The 19,878-nt window shown below is 39.6% G+C and overlaps 1 protein-coding gene across 2 annotated transcripts in view; it reads left to right on the top strand.

Annotated features, from left to right (window-relative positions):
• Positions 1-19,878, top strand: part of DSCAM (DS cell adhesion molecule) — a gene marked incomplete at both ends in the record, with an annotated part of 740,068 nt that overhangs the window by 546,756 nt on the left and 173,434 nt on the right. The window lies entirely within an intron of this gene.

The raw sequence follows: 19,878 nt of genomic DNA, 5'->3' as shown, positions 1-19,878 counted from the left end.
TATAGGAATGCAAGAGATTTCTGTGCCTTAATTTTGTATCCTGCTACTCTACCAAATTCATTGATTAGCTCTAGTAGTTTTCTGGTAGCATCTTTAGGATTCTCTATGTATAGTATCATGTCATCTGCAAACAGTGGCAGTTTTACTTCTTCTTTTCCGATTTGTATTCCTTTTATTTCTTTCTTGTCTCTTGATTGCTGTGGCTAAAACTTCCAAAACTATGTTGAATAATAGTGGTGAGAGTGAGCAACCCAAGTGGTAGCTTTTAAAAGTTAGTTGCCACACAGAATCAGAAACCTTATCGACAGCCTTTTCATACCTTGTTACATTAAAATCTATCATCTTATTTTGCACTTTGAATGGGTCTTTTGCACATGTATGGGTTTTTAACACCCAGCATTGGTTTATTGGAACATATTGATTTACTTAGCTATATGAATATGCCAAATGTGGAGACATTTCATTATACAATGTTTTTTTAATTGAAGTGTAGTTGGTCCACAATGTTGTGTTAGGTTTTTGTGTACAACCAAGAGATTCAGTTACATATATATATTCCTTTTCATATTCTTTTTGGTTATGGTTTACTACAGGATATTGAATATAGTTCCCTGTGCTATACAGTAGGACCTTGTGGCTTATCTGCTTTATATATAGTAGTCTGTCTCTGCTAATCCCAAACTCCTAATTTATCGCTCCCCCACCCCTTTCCCCTTTGGTAACTATAGCTTGTTTCCTATATGTGTGAACCTGTTTCTGTTTCATAAATAAGTTCATTGGTGTCATATTTTAGATTCCACATATAAGCAACATCGTACGGTATTTGTCTTTCTCTTTCTGACTTACTTCACTTAGTGTGGTAATCTCTAGTTGCATTCATGATGCTGCAAATGGCATTATTTCATTATTTTTTATGGCTGAGTAATGTTCCATTTTGTGTGTGTGTGTGTGTGTGTGTGTGTGTGTACATACTACATCTTTTTTTTAATTTAAAATTTTATTTATTTATTTTTGGCGTGTTCGGTCTTCATTTCTGTGTGAGGGCTTTCTCTAGTTGCGGCGAGTGGGGGCCACTCTTCATCGCGGTGCACGGGCCTCTCACTGTCACGGCCTCTCTTGTTGTGGAGCACAGGCTCCAGACGTGCAGGCTCAGTAGTTGTGGCTCACAGGCCTAGTTGCTCCGCGGCATGTGGGAACTTCCCAGACCAGGGCTCAAACCCATGTCCCCTGCATTGGCAGGCAGATTCTCAACCACTGCGCCACCAGGGAATCCCATCTTCTTTATCCATTCATCTGTCGATGGATATTTTGGGTGCTTCCATGTCTTGGCTACTGTAAATATTGTTGCTATGAACATTGGGGTGCATGTATCTTTTCAAATTAGAGTTTTGTCCAGATACATGCCCAGTAGTGGGATTGCTGGATCATACAGTTACTCTATTTTTAGTTTTTTGAGGAACTTCACACACTCTTTTCCATAGTGGCTGTACCAACTTACATTTCCACCAACAGTGTAGGAGGGTTCCCTTTTATTTACACCCTCTCCTCCAGCATTTGTTATTTGTAGATTTTCTGATGATGGCCATTCTGACTGGTGTGATGTGGTTTTGATTGTAGTTTTTGATTGTAGTTTTGACTGTAGTTTTGATTTGCATTTCTCTAATAATTAGCAATGTTGAGCATCTTTTCATGTGCCTATTGACCATCTGTAAGTCTTCTTTGGAGACTTGCCTATCTAGATCTTCAGCCCATTTTTTGATTGGGTTGTTTGTTTGTTTTTGTTATTGAGTTGTATGAGCTGTTTTCATTATACAATATTTTTTAAAAGCATAGTATTTAATATCACCACTGATGTCATCCTAAAAGTCTTTAAATATTGGGAAGATATATTAATTATGTGCTGGAATATACACATTTTCCAAAATCTGATTTTGATTTGAAAGCTCAGATTTTATCATTGGCAACAAATACTCTCAGTTGTTTTCCTTGAAGTGATAATGCCCACTTCATTCATTTCGAGAAAGAAGTGTTTGTCAAATACCCAAACAAAGTTTTTCTTTGTTTGTTTTTTGTGTGTCAGTTTTTCTTTCAAGTGAGCATGGCTTCCTATGACAAAAGCAGCTGACAGACGAGCTCCCACCCAACCTCACACCCATGCTTCCTCTCGAGCCCCGGCACACACGTGCTCTGTAAGTTCTCTCTGTTCTGTCTCACAGACTATTAAAAAGACACAGCCTCAAGGCATGAGATGAACAGAAATGAAATGTATTTTACTGCTTTGTCAAGGACATGCTCAGGGGAAGGTGGCAATTGATGCATTTGTTTTTGCGGCAAGCGTGTGAAGGTGAACAACCGGGACGGTGTGCCATCGGCTCCCACTGCCTTGAGTCCTACTAAAGCCCCAGCAGTTTGTCCCACTATGGCTTTGATCTGTCAGTTCTAAAAGCAAATAGTATCTTAGTATTATTCTGAAAATAGCTCTTAATCTTACAGATCCCCTGAGAAATTCTTAGGGACCCCAGGTACCTGCCAACCATACCTGAGATCATCTGAGAACAGTGGATATAGAATAACTCTGTGATTATTTTATATGTGCACGAAGTTATATATATATGCATATGTAAATATATGTATGTATATGTAAATATATTCATAATTTATATACTTATACATTTATATATGTAAATGTATGTATATAGACATAAATATGTATAGGTACAATACATATAAATACAAATGTATACATATTTTTTTCAGGTTATACAAATCTCAAATCTGAAATTCAGGCTGGATTTTAGTCTTCTCTGCAGGCTGTAGTGCGGGAGGGACCTATTTATTATTCTTGTGATATTAATGAGACTGCCTACCTTTTGTATAATAAATAATGGAGATATTCAAGTCAGACAAAAATGCATTGAAATCCTGACATTGCTTCTTACCAGCCGTGTGAATTGTACGTAGTGTGTGTCTGAACATCTCTGAGCATCAGTTTCTGCATCTGTGAAATGGGGGCAGTATAAAGGTAACTTTAAGATTGTTTGAAGATTAATGAGATTTTTAAAATTCATGATGGAGGGACCTCAGGGGATGGGTTGTAAAAGTGGGCTGGTCCAGCCTCACGCTCCAAGGATGCGGAGACGAGCATGAACAGGATAAAGGCCATCTTTCAGTTGGGTGGTGGGCAGGCCTGTGGGTGAAGCCTGCTCCTTTTCCTCCAACTTTCACTCTGTTTACAAACACCCCTATCCACATTGGGGTGTCAGGGAAGAATTGGGTCCCTCATGTTTCCTCAGTCACAGAGCAGTTGAACTCTCTTGGGGAGAGTCCCATATAACTCATATAGCTATTCCAATATTTTCTCATCACTGTGTGTCACCAAAATTACAGAGATTTTTAATCAAGTTACAAAGCATTAGAGTTTACCATAGCAGAATCTGCAGAGCATCCAATTCCTTTATAATAAACTTATGTATCATGGAGAAAAATAATTTTAATTAAAAGGCAGAATTAGCTAATTTCCCTGTAGAATACCAAATGCCCTCACCTCAAACTCAGGCTAAGACTGCACTTACTAATCTACAATATTTTTGGAGGAGAGAAAGTATGAATTCAGTAGATATTTTATTGTGCATTTAATCTAGCATTTTTCTTTTACATTTTGCTTATTAAATCCAATGTGTATATTTACGTTATGTGAAACTTCTCTGATTCTTGACTTTGCTATGTTTAGAAAATAGCCCCTGAGGGCAGCTTATGGAGGAAGAAAGTAGCTGGCTGCACACAAATACCCGCTCCTTCTTGCCTGAGCACATGGTACTCACATCTGCCAACACCTGCCTCCAGAATTCCAGGGGACCAGGGTGAAAAGACAAGGGATTGCTGAAAGGCAAATAAACGTTGCTCAGTCTCCCATGTCATAGTTAAAAAAAGATAAATTCTAAACCAGCCAAACTTTGTAAAGAGCTCATAGCTCTTTGTTAGAAGAAATTTTAGGCATTAACTTTTTGGATTCAAGTGATTTCAGTTTCCTGTGTCTCATTATTAAATGTGACTGGGAGATCAGGGTGCAGTAACACGATGATGATTTTCCAGATTTTGTTCCATAGATGCTTAAAGCTAATTTCCCCAGAACTATTCAGTATCTTTTATGGAGAGAAAGAAAATGTATATCTGATCTGCACCAAGCACATCCAAAAAATATGATTTGGTATATATAACAAAATATCAATAAAACATATGGCAGATTTCAACATATTGGCATTAGTATTAATTCATAAAAGCTATATTGTATATGAAGTTGAACACTATCTAAAAAGAATTTCACTTAACTTCACAACCTTTTTTAAAAATTTTTATTGAAATATAGTTGATTTACAATGTTGTGTTTGTTTCAAGTGTACAGCAAAGTGATTCAGTTATACATATATATACACATATATTCTATTTTAGATTCTTTTCTCAGTTATTAAAAGATACAGAGTATAGTTCCCTGTGCTATACAGTAGGTCCTTGTTGGTTATCTATTTTATATATAGTAGTCTGTATATTCTAATCCCAAACACCTAATTAATCCTCCCCTCTCCTGAGCATTGGCTTTATTAGTAAACATGCAGGGAAACAAAAAATTGATAATATGGGATTCCAGCAGAGATGCACAAAAATATGCATTCTAGTATACTGTTTGGTAGTAAAATATCTATTAGGCATTTTGACCTCATATAACAAAAGCCAGAAATTTTTCATCTCTTTTGATCCACTATTTTCATCCTTACTCATCCATATCAAAGAAATAAAATGTGTAGACAAAGACTTATGTAAAAAAAAGTCAATATAGCTATTTATAATAATAAAAATTTCTCTCTAAATAACCAAATTAAGTGGATGCTTTTATGAATTATGGCTTACCCATCTAATTCATTATTATTTAATAATTTAATGTGTTTAAATAAGTTTTCTTAATGTAGAGGGAAGTCATATGTTATAGTTAAATTTTTTTTAAAAGCAGGATTTGAAATGTGCATATGGTATGATTTTGCCAATGTGCAGAAAAGCATACAAAAAGATGAGGAGGAAATGCCAGCATTAAAAATGGTCAGTTCTCTATAGATTACAATTATGGATTATACATTCTTGTGCTTTGCTGTGGACTGAACGTTTGTGGCCCTCCAGAATTCATATGTCGAAGCCCTAACCCCCACTATGATGGCATTTGAGGGTGGAGCCTTTAGGAGGGAATTAGGTTTATATGAGGTCATGAGAGTGAGGCCCCCATGATGGGGTCAGTGTCCTTGTAAGAAGAGGAAGAGACCAGAGCTCATCCTTTCTCTGCCTTGTGAGGACACAGCAAGAAGGATGCTGTCTGCATATCAAAAAGAGAGACCTCACAGAACCCGACCATGCTGATGTCCTGATCTCGGACTTCCAGCATCCAGAAGTGTGAGAAATTATTTTCTGTTGTTTAAGTCACCCAGTCTATGGTATTTTGTAATGGCAACCCAAGCTGATTAAGACATCTTTACATTTTTCTGCATTTTCCAAATTTTCTACCTCAAGTTTCTATGAGTTTGGCATCAGGAAAAATTAATCAAGAAATATAATAAACTATTATGAGGTGTATGTTTCCTTCTGAGTTGTTGAATATGGAGTAATCTCAAAATGATGAAAATCTTCATTACACTTTCAAGAAAGGGATAAGAGGTGTCCTCTTTTAAGTGAAGTAAGTCAGAAAGAGAAAAACAAATACCATATGCTAACACATATATATGGAATCTAAAAAAAAAACAAAAAACAAAAAAAAACAGTTCTCTCTGTTCCTAACCACCCTAATTTATGTCTGCCTGGGCAAGCCAGTTGAAATGGACCAATTCCTTGAAAAACACAATCTGGCAATTAATAACCTTCCAAAACAGAAAGCACCAGTCCCAGAGTGGTTCACCAGTGAATTCTATCAAACATTTAAAGAAGAAATTCTACCAATTCTCTGTAATCTCTTTCAAATAATAGAAACAGAAGGAATACTTCCTAAATCATTCTGTGAGACCAGCATTGTCCTTAATGTCAAAACCAGGAAAATACATTACAAGAAAATAAAACTGGCCACCAATATCTCTCATGAACATAGATGCAAAAATCATCAACAAAATGTTAGCAACTTGAATCCAAAAAATGTATAGAAGTATTATTCAACATTACCAAATGATATTTATTCCTGATTCAACATTTGAAAATCAATTAATGTGATCTATCACATTAATAGGCTAAAAAAGGAAAAAATCACATCATATCAATAGATACAGAAAAAACATTTGACAAAAGTCCAACACCAAGTCATGACGAAACTCTCAGTAAATCAGTCAACTAGCAATAGAGGGGAAGTTTTTCAACTTGATAAATACTATCTATAAAACAAAATTTTGGCTAACATCATAGTTATTGGTAAGAAACTTAAAGCTTTCCTATTAAGAACAGGTACAAGGTAACAGTGTACCCTCTAGTCACTCCTGCACTAGATGTTCTAGGTCATGCAATAAGACAAGAAAAGGAAAGAAAATGTTTATAGATTGGGGAAAAAGGACATAAAATTGCCTTTGTTTGCAGATGACATGTTTGTCTCTGTAGAATATCTGAAAGAATGGACAAAAAGACTCCTGGGACTAGTAAGTGATTAGAGCAGGGTTTCAAGACACAAGATTAATATATGAAAGTCATTTGCTTTCCTATATACATACAATTAAAAACTAGGAGTTGAAATTAAAAGCACAATACCATTTACATTAGTATCAAAAAAATGAAATACTTAGGTAAATCTCACAAAATCACTACAGACCTAATGGAGGAAAAGCACAGAACTATGGTGAACAAAATCAAATAATTAAATAAATGGAGATATATTCCATGTTTATGGATAGGAAGACCCAATTTTGTCAAGATGTAAGTTCTTCCCAAATTGATCTATAGATTCAATGTAATTCAAATAAAAATTCCAGCAAGTTGTTTTGTGAACATTGACAAACTGAGTCTAAAGTTTATATGAAGAGGCAAAAGACACAGAATAGCCAACACAATATTGAAGGAGAAGAATGAAGTTGGAAGACTGGTGCTACCTGACTCCAAAACTTACTACAAAGTTACAGTAATCAAGATAGTCTTGTATTGGTTAAAGAAAAGACAAATAGATCAATGGAACAGAATAGAAAGCCCAGAAATAAACACAAACAAATATAGTCAGCTGATCTTTGACAAAGGAGCAAAGGCAATAATACAATGGAACAAAGATGGGCTTCTTAACAAATTGTGCTGGAATAGTTAGACATGCACCTGCAAAGAAAAAAAAAAATCTAGACACAGACTTTACACTCATCACAAAATTTAATTCAAAATAAACCATAGACCTTAACGTAAATTGTAAAACTATGAAACTCCTAGAAGATAACGTAACAGGAAATCTACATGACCTTAGGTATGGTGATACCTTCTTAGATACAACATCAAAGACATGGTCCATGAAAGTAATTAATTGGTAAGTTGGACTTTATTAAAATTAAAAACTTCTGCTCTGTGATAGACAATATCAAGAGAAAAAGAAGACAAGCCACAGAGTGGAAGAAAATATTTGCAAAAGTCACATCTGATAAAGAGCTATTATCCAAAATATATAAAGAATTTTTAAAAATCAACAATAAGAAAACAAACAACCCAAATATGATAACAGATACCTCACCAAAGATATATATATACATGACAAAAAGCCTATGAAAAGGTGTTCCACATCACATGTCATCAGAGAAATGCAAATTAAAACAACACTGAGATGTAACTACACACATATTAGAAAACGCTGACAACACCAAATGCTGGCAAGGGTGCGGAGCAACAGGAATTATCATACATTGTATGAGATTTTTATACAAAACTAAACTCACCCTTAACCATACTATCTGGCATTTGCACTCCTTGGTATTTATCCAAAGGAGTTGAAAACTATGTCCATACAAAAACCTGCACATGGATGTTTTTCAGCAGTTTTATTCATAATTGCCAAAACTTGGAAGCAACCAAGATGCCCTTCAGTAGATAGATAAATAAACTATGGTACACCCATACAATAGAATATTATTCAGGATTAAAAGAAATTGACCTAGCAAACCATGGAGAGACATGGAGTAAACTTGAATGCATATTTCTAAGTGAAAGGAGCCAATCCGAGAAGGCTAAATACTGTATGATTCCAACTATATGACATGTTGGAAAAGGCACAACAAGGAAGACAATAAAAAGATCAGTGGTTGCCAGGGGTGGGTGGGGGGAGAGATGAATAGGCAGAATATAGGACTTTCAGGGCAGTGAAAATGCTCTGTATGATACTATAGTGGTGGACACATATCATCATAACTCTGTCCAAACCCATTGACTGTACAGCACCAAGAGTGGACCCTTAGGTGAACTGTGGACTTTGGGTAATAAGGATGTGTCAATGTTGGTTCATCGTACATCTACCAATGTAGGTACATTTGGTAAAAAGTGTACCATTCTGGTGAGTGATACTGATAATAGTGGAGGCTATGAAGTGTGGAAGAAGAAGGTATATGGGAAATCTCTGTACCTTCCTCTCAATTATATCGTAAACCTAAATCTGCTCTTAAAAGCATCTCAATAAAAGAAGTCACATGAGACTCTTGCATCCATAAATAAATTTCCTTGTTGCTTCTCACTGTGTAGCACCCAGACTACATGGCCTTGATGTTCCAATAAACACTGAAGGTCAGTAAAGACAGGGAGTCACCTCAGGTCACAGGATGGCAACGTTTACCCATTAGGGCATATGGATGTTCTTTTATTATTCTCTATTTCTTTTTATAGGAATGAAATATTTCCTAATAAATTCTAAAAGTACACATAACCGCATTCAATATAAAAATAGAACAATTTTGGTATGTATTCGTGTTTTTACTGGGACATGTGATCTCCCATATTCCCACCATAGTAATGTCCAGTGAGCCATAGCAGTCCTGTAGGAAAGCTGTTGACTCATCCATGGACATCTGGTATACCTGAGCACTCTGCTGATGTCATTGACTGTCTGAGTAGCAGAAAGCTCAGCTTGACCTGCTACAACCACTGCTGACATTTAAATACATTCAGTTCTGACAGAGCAGGTCCATCAGGTGGAGTGGATACTTTATTATTGGAGAGAAGGAAGCAGTCTTCACTTTCTGGTAAAGAACTCAGAAGAGCTTTAGTACCTGGAAAATTCCAAGGAACAATTCTCTTCTTTGTACTTCAGAGAATCTGAGACATCAGAAGCAAAAAGCCTTTGGGGAGAAAACTGCTTCTCAGAAACAATGGGCAAAGAGAAGCCAGGGAAATGCACACACAAAAAAGATAGGCAATGCAATCTTTATTTCAAGTGAAACGGAGTCCCAGGAAGAAAGCATTTATCCAGACAAATAAGATGGTCCTATACTGACCAAGTGGACAGATGATAATTCACAGAGTGTGATAGGGAGCCTTTATACTGACTGTTGTACCCAAACAAAAGAAAACTTGCTAGAATACAACAGAAAGCAAAAGAAACAAAATGCTGAGGGAAACAAGCTTCTCAACCTTTGACAGATCAAATGGAACGAAAAATAAGGAAGCGGCAGGTGGTATATGGTAAATTGCTGTACTTCCCCCTCAATTTTTCTATGAACCTTAAACTGCTCTTAAAAAATAAAGTCAAGAAGGAAGGGAGGAGAGGAAAAGAGAAAGGCACAGAGGTCTTAAATAATGTAATCAGTAAAGTTAATAGAAGAATATCAAAGAGTAAGGAAAAACTCCACTTCAGACAAAAATAATCAAATAAAAGGCATTATATGGGCTATGTTCTTTGACTACAATGTACAAAAACTTGGATGTTTGATTTCTGCTTAAAATTCTTAGATTGCCACTTCATGTTAAACCTAGACACCTTGACCTGGCCCAGAGGAAGGTCCTTTGTGGCCTGCCCCGGGCCTCAGTCTTCACCCTTCTTGACATTTTCTCTGCAGTCCAGCTACAGATTTATGAGCAGATAGGTGTGCACGTTAAAAATGTAATGTCTTGGGACTACCCTGGTGGTCCAGTGGTAAAGAATCTGCCTTCCAATGCAGGGGACGCTGGTTCAATCCCTGGTCGGGGAACTAAGATCCCACCTGCTGCAGGGCAACTAAGCCCGCGTGCCACAACTAAGACCTGATGCAGCCAAAACAATAAGGAAAATAAATAGATAATATAAATAAATATTTTTTTAATGTAATGTCTTGCTACACACTTATAAGAGCAGCAAAATCTTTTATTTAAATCAGTTATAATTCCACATGCTGGCTAAAATGTGGAGAAACTGGGTCTCTCATACATTGCTGGAGGAGACGTAACATGGTGCAACTGCTGTGGCAAGGGTTTGGCAGTTTCTTATAAAAGTAACCATGCACTTTCCACACGACCCAGCAGTCACACTGTTGTGAGTTTATCCCAGAGACAGGAAGAGTTATGTTCCCCAAAAGACCTGCGCTTGAACGTTCATAGCAGCTTCACTTATCATAGGCAAATTCTGCGGAAAAGCCAAATGTCCTTCAACAGGGGAATGGCTGAAGAGTCTGGTTCATCCCTACAATGGAATACCATGACTCAGCAATGAAAACAAATGAACTACTGATGCACGTAACAACCTGGAAGGACTTGCGAGGGATTATGCATAGTGAAAACAGTTAATCTCAAAAAGTTACATTTATTCTCCAAATGACAAAACTGCAGATACGAAGAAATAATGTAATGGTTGCCAGGGCACAGGGAGAGGTCAGTACGGGGCCAGGTGCAAACACAAAGAGGTAGCAACAGGCACTTCTTCTGTGGTGATGGCAAGGCTCTCCAAGGGAAAGGTAGCCAAGAGAGCGGAGAATGAAGGAGAGCAGTGTGGAAGCTCTTACCTGTGCAGACACTCCTGATACAAGTCTAGAAAGTAAGAAGCAGTTCTTCACTTAGCCCTTCTTCTTCTCGTTCTGTTCAAAGCCTGATGTCATCCTCGACAGGTCCAGGCTTGGCTGCACACCTTCCCCACTGGTTCCTTAAGAAGCTCCTGCCACGGGCTGTTGTCAAGGAGGAAGCAGGTGTACCGTCAGCCATAGCAACCTGCTCCGAGCATCCCAGGTTCAGGAAGATGAGGGGAAAATCATTCATCGTCCAAGTGGCTACAGGCAGCCTCTCTAAGCGCACAGAACGTCATCTCTACAATTAATCCTGATTGCAAGTTCTCAAAATCGTGCCCCCTCATTTAGCTGTCAGCTTCCTTGTACTTAGAGCTTCCAGAAAGAAATCACAATAGCTCGGACCTTATCTTTGGCGCTGTTGGTTTTGAGGGCTTTTTCCTTAGTTGGAGGTGGAGGGATGTGTCCTATCACCAGCAAACGTTTCTTAAGTCTCCATAGAGATCTAAGCCTGTTTCATGTCACTGTTTGGTTTTTAATAAGAGGGTGAGAAGAGAAGGGAGGAGTGGGCCGGATGGGATATTTTCCAAGCAGGAGGCTGCAGCTTCCTCTCCATATCTGTGCTGTGTGCCCAAAGGGAATTTCATTGGGTGCCAAATCGGACCATCCTGCAGGGAGCAGTTGCTCAGGAGAGCTTTCCACGTGGTCTCATCATGATCGAATGTCCCTTCACGTGCAAGCTGGAGAGAACATGTTGCTTCTTTCCCCAGCTTTGCCCAGCTGTTTGAGGATCCCTGACCATTCAGCAATATGAAGGTATGCAGCCGTTTGATCTCCCTCAAAAAAAATGTGCAACATCTGTGAAGCACTAGCTCAACAGGAGAGACTATGTGTCCAACCAAAAACCTTTGAGATTTGCTACCATTTGCTCAGATGATGGGGCCGTGGCCTGATGTAGCCCAGCCATGCAGCCTCTGGGAGAGTTTTCAGCCAGGGTTTCGAGACATTTTGATGCACCTTTCTTCACGGTGTCACTGTGCTGTTCGTATTTGAGTCTGGGCTATTTTAACGAGGCATTAAATGCAAGCCACTAAGCTCATATAATTTATTATGTCAAAAACAAAGAACTTTAAAATTTTTGTTTAGAAAAGTAAATGTGTTTATTATGAACGATTCAGACAAATCTGAAAGAAATAAAGTAGAAAGTGAATATTCACCACTGTTAACATATTTACTGTATTTTGACATATAGATATTTAAATGTGTTTATATACAAAGAGAGAGGGGTGAGGGGAGAGAGAAAGAGAGTTTCATAAATACAATTTTTAAGAACAAAAAATGATTATGCCTTGTAGGCCTTGTTATTTGATTGATAATATATTATTGGTAATATTATGGACTGAATTGAGTCCCCCCCAAATTCATGTGTTGAAGTCCTAACCACCCACCATCTTTCTGTATGTGGAGATAGGGCCTTTGATGAGGTAATTAAGGCCAAATGAGGTCATAAGGGTAGGGCCCTGATCCAACAGGCCCCTCTTCCTTATGAGAAGAGTAAAAGACACCAGGAATACGTGTGCACACAGAAAAGACCATGTGAGAACACGGTGAAAAGATGGCCATTTGCAAGCCAAGGGGAGACCCAAACTTGCAGACACCTTGATCTCAAAATTCCAGCCTCCAGAACTGTGAGAAAAAAGAATTTGTGCTTTAAGCCACCTAGTCTGTGGTATATTGTTATGGTACCCCGAGCAAACTAATACAGGTATCTTTCTGGGACTTTAAATATAAATTTCAGCATTCTAATGGCTACATAATATTCCATTCTGTGACTATGTGATTACTTATTTAAATAATCATGAACATTTATGTTGTGCCTAAAGGGCTGCTAGGGACAACTTTGCACATAAACTGTGTGCATTTATCAAATCAATTTTTAGGATAAAATACAAGAATGGAATTGCAGGGTGAGAAGCTGTGCTGGTAACAAATCGTGTCACAGGGGGCCACACCGGCTTCCCAAAAGGCTGTACCATGTGGCATTACCACACCCAGGATATGAGAGCCAGTGTCCTACCTCCTCCCAAACTGGACATGTTCGGTCCTTAAATTGCTCTGCATTTGTAGGCAAAAATGATCATTTAATTTCATAATAGAAGTTGAATATCTTGATATTTCATTACTGAAATTTCCTTTTCTCCTTTTTAAATAACCTCTCTGTATCCTTTTTCATTTTATTTCCAAGACTCTTTGTTTTTCTTAATATTTAAAAGTTCCTGTTATCACATGATAATCCTTTCTCTATAATATGTTACAATATCTTTTCCAAATGGCCATGGTCCTTTTCATTTTGTCTTCCTCAGCTGTTCACTTTTTTTTTTTTTTTTTGTGGCACGCAGGCCTCTCACTGCTGGGGCCCCTCCCGCCACGGAGCACAGGCTCCGGACGCGCGGGCTCAGCAGCCATGGCTCACGGGCCCAGCCACTCCGCGGCACGCGGGATCCTCCCAGACCTGGGCACGAACCCGTGTCCCCTGCATCAGCAGGCAGACTCCCAACCATTGCGCCACCAGGAAAGCCTCAGAATTCTTAAATTGTTACTTGATTGTTTCTGTCTTGCATACCATGCACAACTTTTTCTTCTTTTTCCCAAAATATTAACCTAAATTTCTTTGAAAATTTTATAATTACCAGGGGAAAAGCAAGGGTGAAAGATGTTTGCTAGACACAATATTTAGAACTAAAAGAAATGGTGTTTATACTTTTTTTTTACATCTTTATTGGAGTATAATTGCTTTACAATGGTGTGTTAGTTTCTGCTTTATAACAAAGTGAATCAGTTATACATATACATATGTTCCCATATCCCTTCCCTCTTGCATCTCCCTCCCTCCCACCCTCCCTATCCCACCCCTCTAGGTGGTCACCAAGCACCGAGCTGATCTCCCTGTGCTATGCGGCTGCTTCCCACTAGCTGTCTATTTTACGTTTGGTACTGTATATATGTCCATGCCATTCTCTCGCTTTGTCCCAGCTTACCCTTCCCCCTCCCAATATCCTCAAGTCCATTCTCTAGTAGGTCTGTGTCTTTATTCCTGTCTTACCCCTAGGTTCTTCATGACATTTTTTTTCTTAAATTCCATATATATGTGTTAGCATAAGGTATTTGTCTTTCTCTTTCTGACTTACTTCACTCTGTATGACAGACTCTAGGTCTATCTACCTCATTACAAATAGCTCAATTTCATTTCTTTTTATGGCTGAGTAATATTCCATTGTATATATGTGCCACATCTTCTTTATCCAATCATCTGATGATGGACACTTAGGTTGTTTCCATGTCCTGGCTATTGTAAATAGAGCTGCAATGAACATTGTGGTACATGACTCTTTTTGGATTATGGTTTTCTCAGGGTATATGCCCAATAGTGGGATTGCAGGGTCATATGGTAGTTCTATTTGTAGTTTTTTAAGGAACCTCCATACTGTTCTCCATAGGATGTAACACATCCAAGTAGCCGCATCGGAGTGGGTCAGGAGTTATTGTTTGGGTGCTGGAGTCATGCATTCCTCTGGCCGGTGGGTCACCGACAGCAGAACCACTGTCTGATGGGTGCTGGGGCTGGGGTCCTTCCCTAGAGCTGCTGCGTCAGACACTCAGCTGAGCCCAGTCACCTGTGCTTCTTCCCGGCCACCAGGTGATGCTGGAGCAGCTCAAGTCTGATGAGCAGCCACTCTGGCTACTGCGGACAAAGCTGCCCCCCGACCTCACGTGCATTTCCGCAGAGAAGCTTCCAGGGGTTTAAACCTTACATTCTCTCCCTGTCACTAGGGATACACCCACTCAGATGAAGACATTTTAATTCCAGCTCAAACACGCATACACAAACACAAACACCTGCTTAAAGCCCCAGTTACATGCGTGTGTGGACGTCACTTACTCTGAGAACTGGGTGGATTTTAGAAAAAGCGCCACCATTAAAGCACAGATTGAATGTTGAGTCACAACCCACAGTCTCCTCGCCTCTGGCCCCCAAGGCTCTCTGAGAAGGAAGCAGGTGCTGCTGCCAGCGCCCAGAAGCTTCTGTAGGTCTGCAGGTGAGATGCTTCCACGTTAAATACGAAAGGTCAAATGAGGCAGAACCTCCAGTGCCTGTTGCAGGAACTTGCTCCACACGAGGTGGAGAGGATAATGCTACACTCTCTCTTCATGGGAAGCTGAATGTGATGCTATTAAGCATTCTTGGATATGCCTGGCGATTTTGAGATGTGCTTAAATATTTCCTATGCCTGTTTTGCATCTGAGAAAGTGGAGAATACACAATATAAATATCCATCTATGAAGAAAGTGAATTGGGAAAATCATAAAGGAGATGTTTTTAAATCTTTAACCTCATATTTGTGGTTGTTTTGCTCCAATCATGTGGTGTAAGAAACCAAGTCAGGGTGCTTGATGCGTGCTTGCTCGCATGAACAGGCAGTGAATGAGACCCGCTAACGCCCCTGCGTGCCTGCTTGGTAGCGCTCATTTCCACTGGAGCTGAGTCTTCCTAGTGGGTTTCTGCTTCATTTAGAGCTGTCAATGCCTCAATTAGTGCCTGGTCACCTCCCCTGAGAGGGACAGTTACACATGTCACTTCACAAGCCTCTGAAATCTAAAAACCCCAGAGAGCCGCCGGGTCATAAAGTATCTTCTGATTAACGGCACTGTTTGCCAAGAACCCCTTGCTCCTTTCTGTTTCTTCCTGTGGAAGATTTGTCAACTGCCATAAACAGGAGACCCCAAGAGATGCCACCTGCCAGTAGTGACAATGAAAATATCCCTGCAAATGTGCCAAGTGAGGGTTTTCTGAGTTTATGCCTGGATCTGAAGCTCATAAGCCCACAGCACAAAGCAAGGGAAAGCACAGATTTGAGGTGCCAGTGTGTAAGGGGTATGGCGTGCTAGTGCATGTGGGTGGGTGTGCACATGCGTGTTTGGCACGTGTGTATGTGTGCACTGACTGACCCTGCCATTTGCTGTCAGGCTAGGACACGATCTCCATTCCCTAGCACCATTAATCCTACAGTTCAGTACGTGAGGAGAATCCCTTCCACTTTGCACTGAGAAGGAAAAGGTGGGTAGTTCAGGCTCCCGCAGGGCTGGGTTTAGCTGTTTGCTTGTTCCTTCAGAAAAGGGGCTTTCCTGCCTGCAGAATCACTGGTGTTCTTTTCCACTTCCATTACCTCCCTATCGGTCATTGCTTTAGCAAACCTATAAAATAGGGCAAGAGACCATCTGAGCGCTTTGAATTTTTCCTTTTTAAGAGAGAAAGCCCTTTAGAAAGAAAGAACGAAAAATATATATATATATATATAATTGTGTATTTATTTTCTAATAAACATTATTAAAAATGTACATCACCTTGGCTTTCATATAAAATTTTGGAGAAGGAATTCAGGATAATTTAAATGCTCCAAGGGCCCAGGAATTGTCCTATATGCCTCCAAGACACACACATACATACAGGTGTGCTCACATGTGCACATCCATGCACGTGTGTGTGATGCATGCGTGATTGTACACACATGCACTCTGGCACTTATAGAAAAATACATACACATGCACACAAGCACAGGCACCCATGCACACACATACATACCCTTCTATCAATCTGTCAATAATCCCTTTGAAAACACCACTCGAAACCTCTTTTTGGAGAGCAAGCCAACTGTCACCCCATTCTTTTCATAACAAGTTACCAGAATTTAGCTCTTGAAAAAGCCACCTTTCTTTTTCTTTTAACCTATGCGGTCAGTGTTCTAGACAATATGATGGATACATATTATTTACCAAATTTATTAATACTTCATTTACGATGTACAAAAGTGAAATTTACTTCTAAACATGTTTTTTAATTGCTTACGCTTTATAAAAACCATACAACATGTTTAAATCTTTAAAAGCTCTAAGATCCCCTCATCCTAACACTGTTTTGTCTTTCCCTTCTGGTCCTGGCCTATATACATGTATATGAAAAGCACTTTAGCCTTGGTGGAATGTAAATCTAGTTGAGAAAGCAAGTTCATGGATACGAATGTTAGCTGGATAAAAATAACTAACACTCTAAACCCTGCACAGTCTACAAAGGGCTTCTCATGTGTTTGATCTTTGCAGTTGCTCTGTGCTAAGGGAGACGTCACCATGGTACCCACTGAGGAAGCGGGCTCAGAATGTCAACACTCACCTAAGTGTATAGCTCAAAAACTGGCAGAGCCCAAACTCAGAGGCAGCTCTTCCGATTTCAGATCCTGCACTTTTCCACACACCTCCACAGGATGCTGGAGAAAGGCTCCGGGTGATTTGGGGGGCAAGGGAGGGGCAATGCCAAGAACAGCTCTAAAGCAGCGGTTCTGAGCTTTAAGCATGACCCAACATCACCTGGAGCACTGACAGTCCAATTCTAGATTGCTAGCCCCAGAACTGGCATTTCTAGCAAGTTCCCAGGTGATGTTTCTGCTGCTAGTTCAGGGCCCACTCTTGAAGAACCACTGTTATGAACAAATTAATAACAAAGATTGCAGCAAGACTGTCAATTTGTACAACTATTTTTGAAAGCTGTTTATTAGCATTGTCTCATAAATTTAAAGGTACACATATACCTTGACTGGAAATTTAATTCCTCTAAATGTTCTCTAAAGAATTTCATGGATAAGTGACCATGGTTCATGTACAAAAATGATGATAGTCACGTTGTTTGCAGTGGCCAAATTCTGAAACCTCCCCAGGAAGTAAATCGTAAAAGTTCATTCAAAGAGATACTGCACAACAATGAGGACACCTGCAGGCCCCATATATATATATTATGTCATGTATACATATATTCAATATATAATACACATAGCAGATATCATGCAATCATAACAAAGAATGGAAGATGGAAAATAATACAGCACGAGCCTATTATATATACAATTCAAAACCAGGCAAGACTAAACTCAGTTGCTTATGGTTGCATACCCCATGGGTACGACTGTGTTAAAATTCAGGTCCACCCCTTACTGTGTGACCTGGAATGAGTCATTCAGTCTGTCTGTGCCTCAATTTCTGTGCTCATAAAATCAGGATAATAATAGCACCTACCTCTTAGGGTTGCGGTAAAGATTAAAAGCTAATAAAATGATCAGCATAGGGCTTAATACATGTTAGCTGCAATTATCATCATCATTATTACACCAGGTGTCTTTAAAAGGACATTTTGTGTCCCTCATACTAGCAGGGTCAAATGACAAAGACATGCAGGGAAAAAATGATAATCAAATTAAATAACCCAAATATTATAACCAAATCCAGCTAACCAACTTAACGAAAACACATATGCATTGCATGCAAGCACGTGGGAAGATCTCATCAGTGGCCACATGAAGAAGTACTGTGGGAAATGAATATTGACACAGGATGGAGACCAAGTGGTCAAAATGGCTTCAGGGAAAAGGCCAAATGTCAGAAATTTTAAACTACGGTGGGGATTGCAGGGCCCAAGGCAGGATCAAAGTCGTGGTCATTGGCCTGTCTTGGACAAGATTCTTCAAGTGGAGGAAGACCCTGCGATGCCCTGAAGAGGGAGGTGGCATGAGCACAGCTGCCAGAAGACGCTGCCCTGAATTCCAGGGACCCCAGGGCAATAGGCGTGGCTGCTGGTATCTGCAGAGTGAGGCACAGGTCACCACCAAGAGTGTTAAAGGGGATGACGGTGTATCTTCCTTCCCTTTGCTTTTCCGTGAAAAACAGCTGTATGTGAAGCACCAGCTTAAAAGTTAGAACACTGCTTTAGACCAAACTGCTCTGTGTATCCATCCCTAAGCCAAGGGAAACTGCTGGTCCTGTTTCCACGGAAACTCCTTGCCTTTCAAGAACCGTATCTGAATACTTTAGAAGGGAGAACGTTTGGCCGGGAGAGAATCCACCTCCACGCTCCGGCACAGGGTTGATGGCAGGCCTTGGATCCTCATGGGTGGTTGGTTAGATACTTGTGTTCCTCGTGGCCCTCTCCATGGGCCACTGGGTGTCCTGGTGACACGATGGCAGTCTTTTCTCAGTGATCAGAAAGAGAGGAGAGAGGCAGGACTCCAGTGCCCAAGGTGGAAGTGCAGCCTTTTATAATCTAATCTCAGAGTGACATGCTATCACTTAGTATTCTATCGGTTGTGCAGACCAACTTCCCTGGTACAGTGGGGGGAGGGACTGTACCAGGGTTTGCATACCAGAAGGTGAGGATCACCAGGGATCACCTTGGGGGCTGGCTAGCACATGGCTGATTATTATTATTTTTCTGATTAATATTCTGGACTTCACTTAATTTTTCACAATGCACGGTTTATTTTCTTACCATTTTAAATTTATTTTTTACTTTCACTGTTGGCAGAAAATCAAAGTCTACTTAATAGATTTTTTCTACCTAATTATTAGGAAGTTTTCTTATTGGACAAAATGTAGCTTCTGTAGACATGACTGGACAGGACCAAAAAAAAAAAAAAAAAAGGAAGAAATGACCAGCCAATCTCTACGCGAATTGGTTAATACTTATACCTGTCATGCAAAATAAATCAACTTTCTTCCAATAATGTGTCTTGAAGCAAGTTCAGAGTGAATGTAATATAAACCCTAAATGTCCTCCGTCTTTACCCTGACAAGTTTAATCATGTCACGGGGCCCTGACAAAGCTGCCAGGAAGTGGAGATGTTGTCATTCTTGTTAAAGTTTAACATCAAATACAGCCCACTGTAGCTTGGAAACACGTATTTGATTAATGGTTATAATCAAAGTAACTTCATTCTGTAAGCATAATAACCCAGCCGAGAAGATATTTTAGTATGTGCTAAGAACATGTTAATTCCTGGCTGGAGAAATCATTTTCTTTATGGGGATTAGAGCTGCCTGGTAGGCAGCCTTCCTT

This window comes from Mesoplodon mirus (assembly GCF_964341445.2).
Source record: "Mesoplodon mirus genome assembly, chromosome: 6".
Classification (NCBI taxonomy): Eukaryota; Metazoa; Chordata; class Mammalia; order Artiodactyla; family Ziphiidae; genus Mesoplodon; species Mesoplodon mirus.
This window is presented reverse-complemented; position numbering and strand designations above follow the sequence as displayed.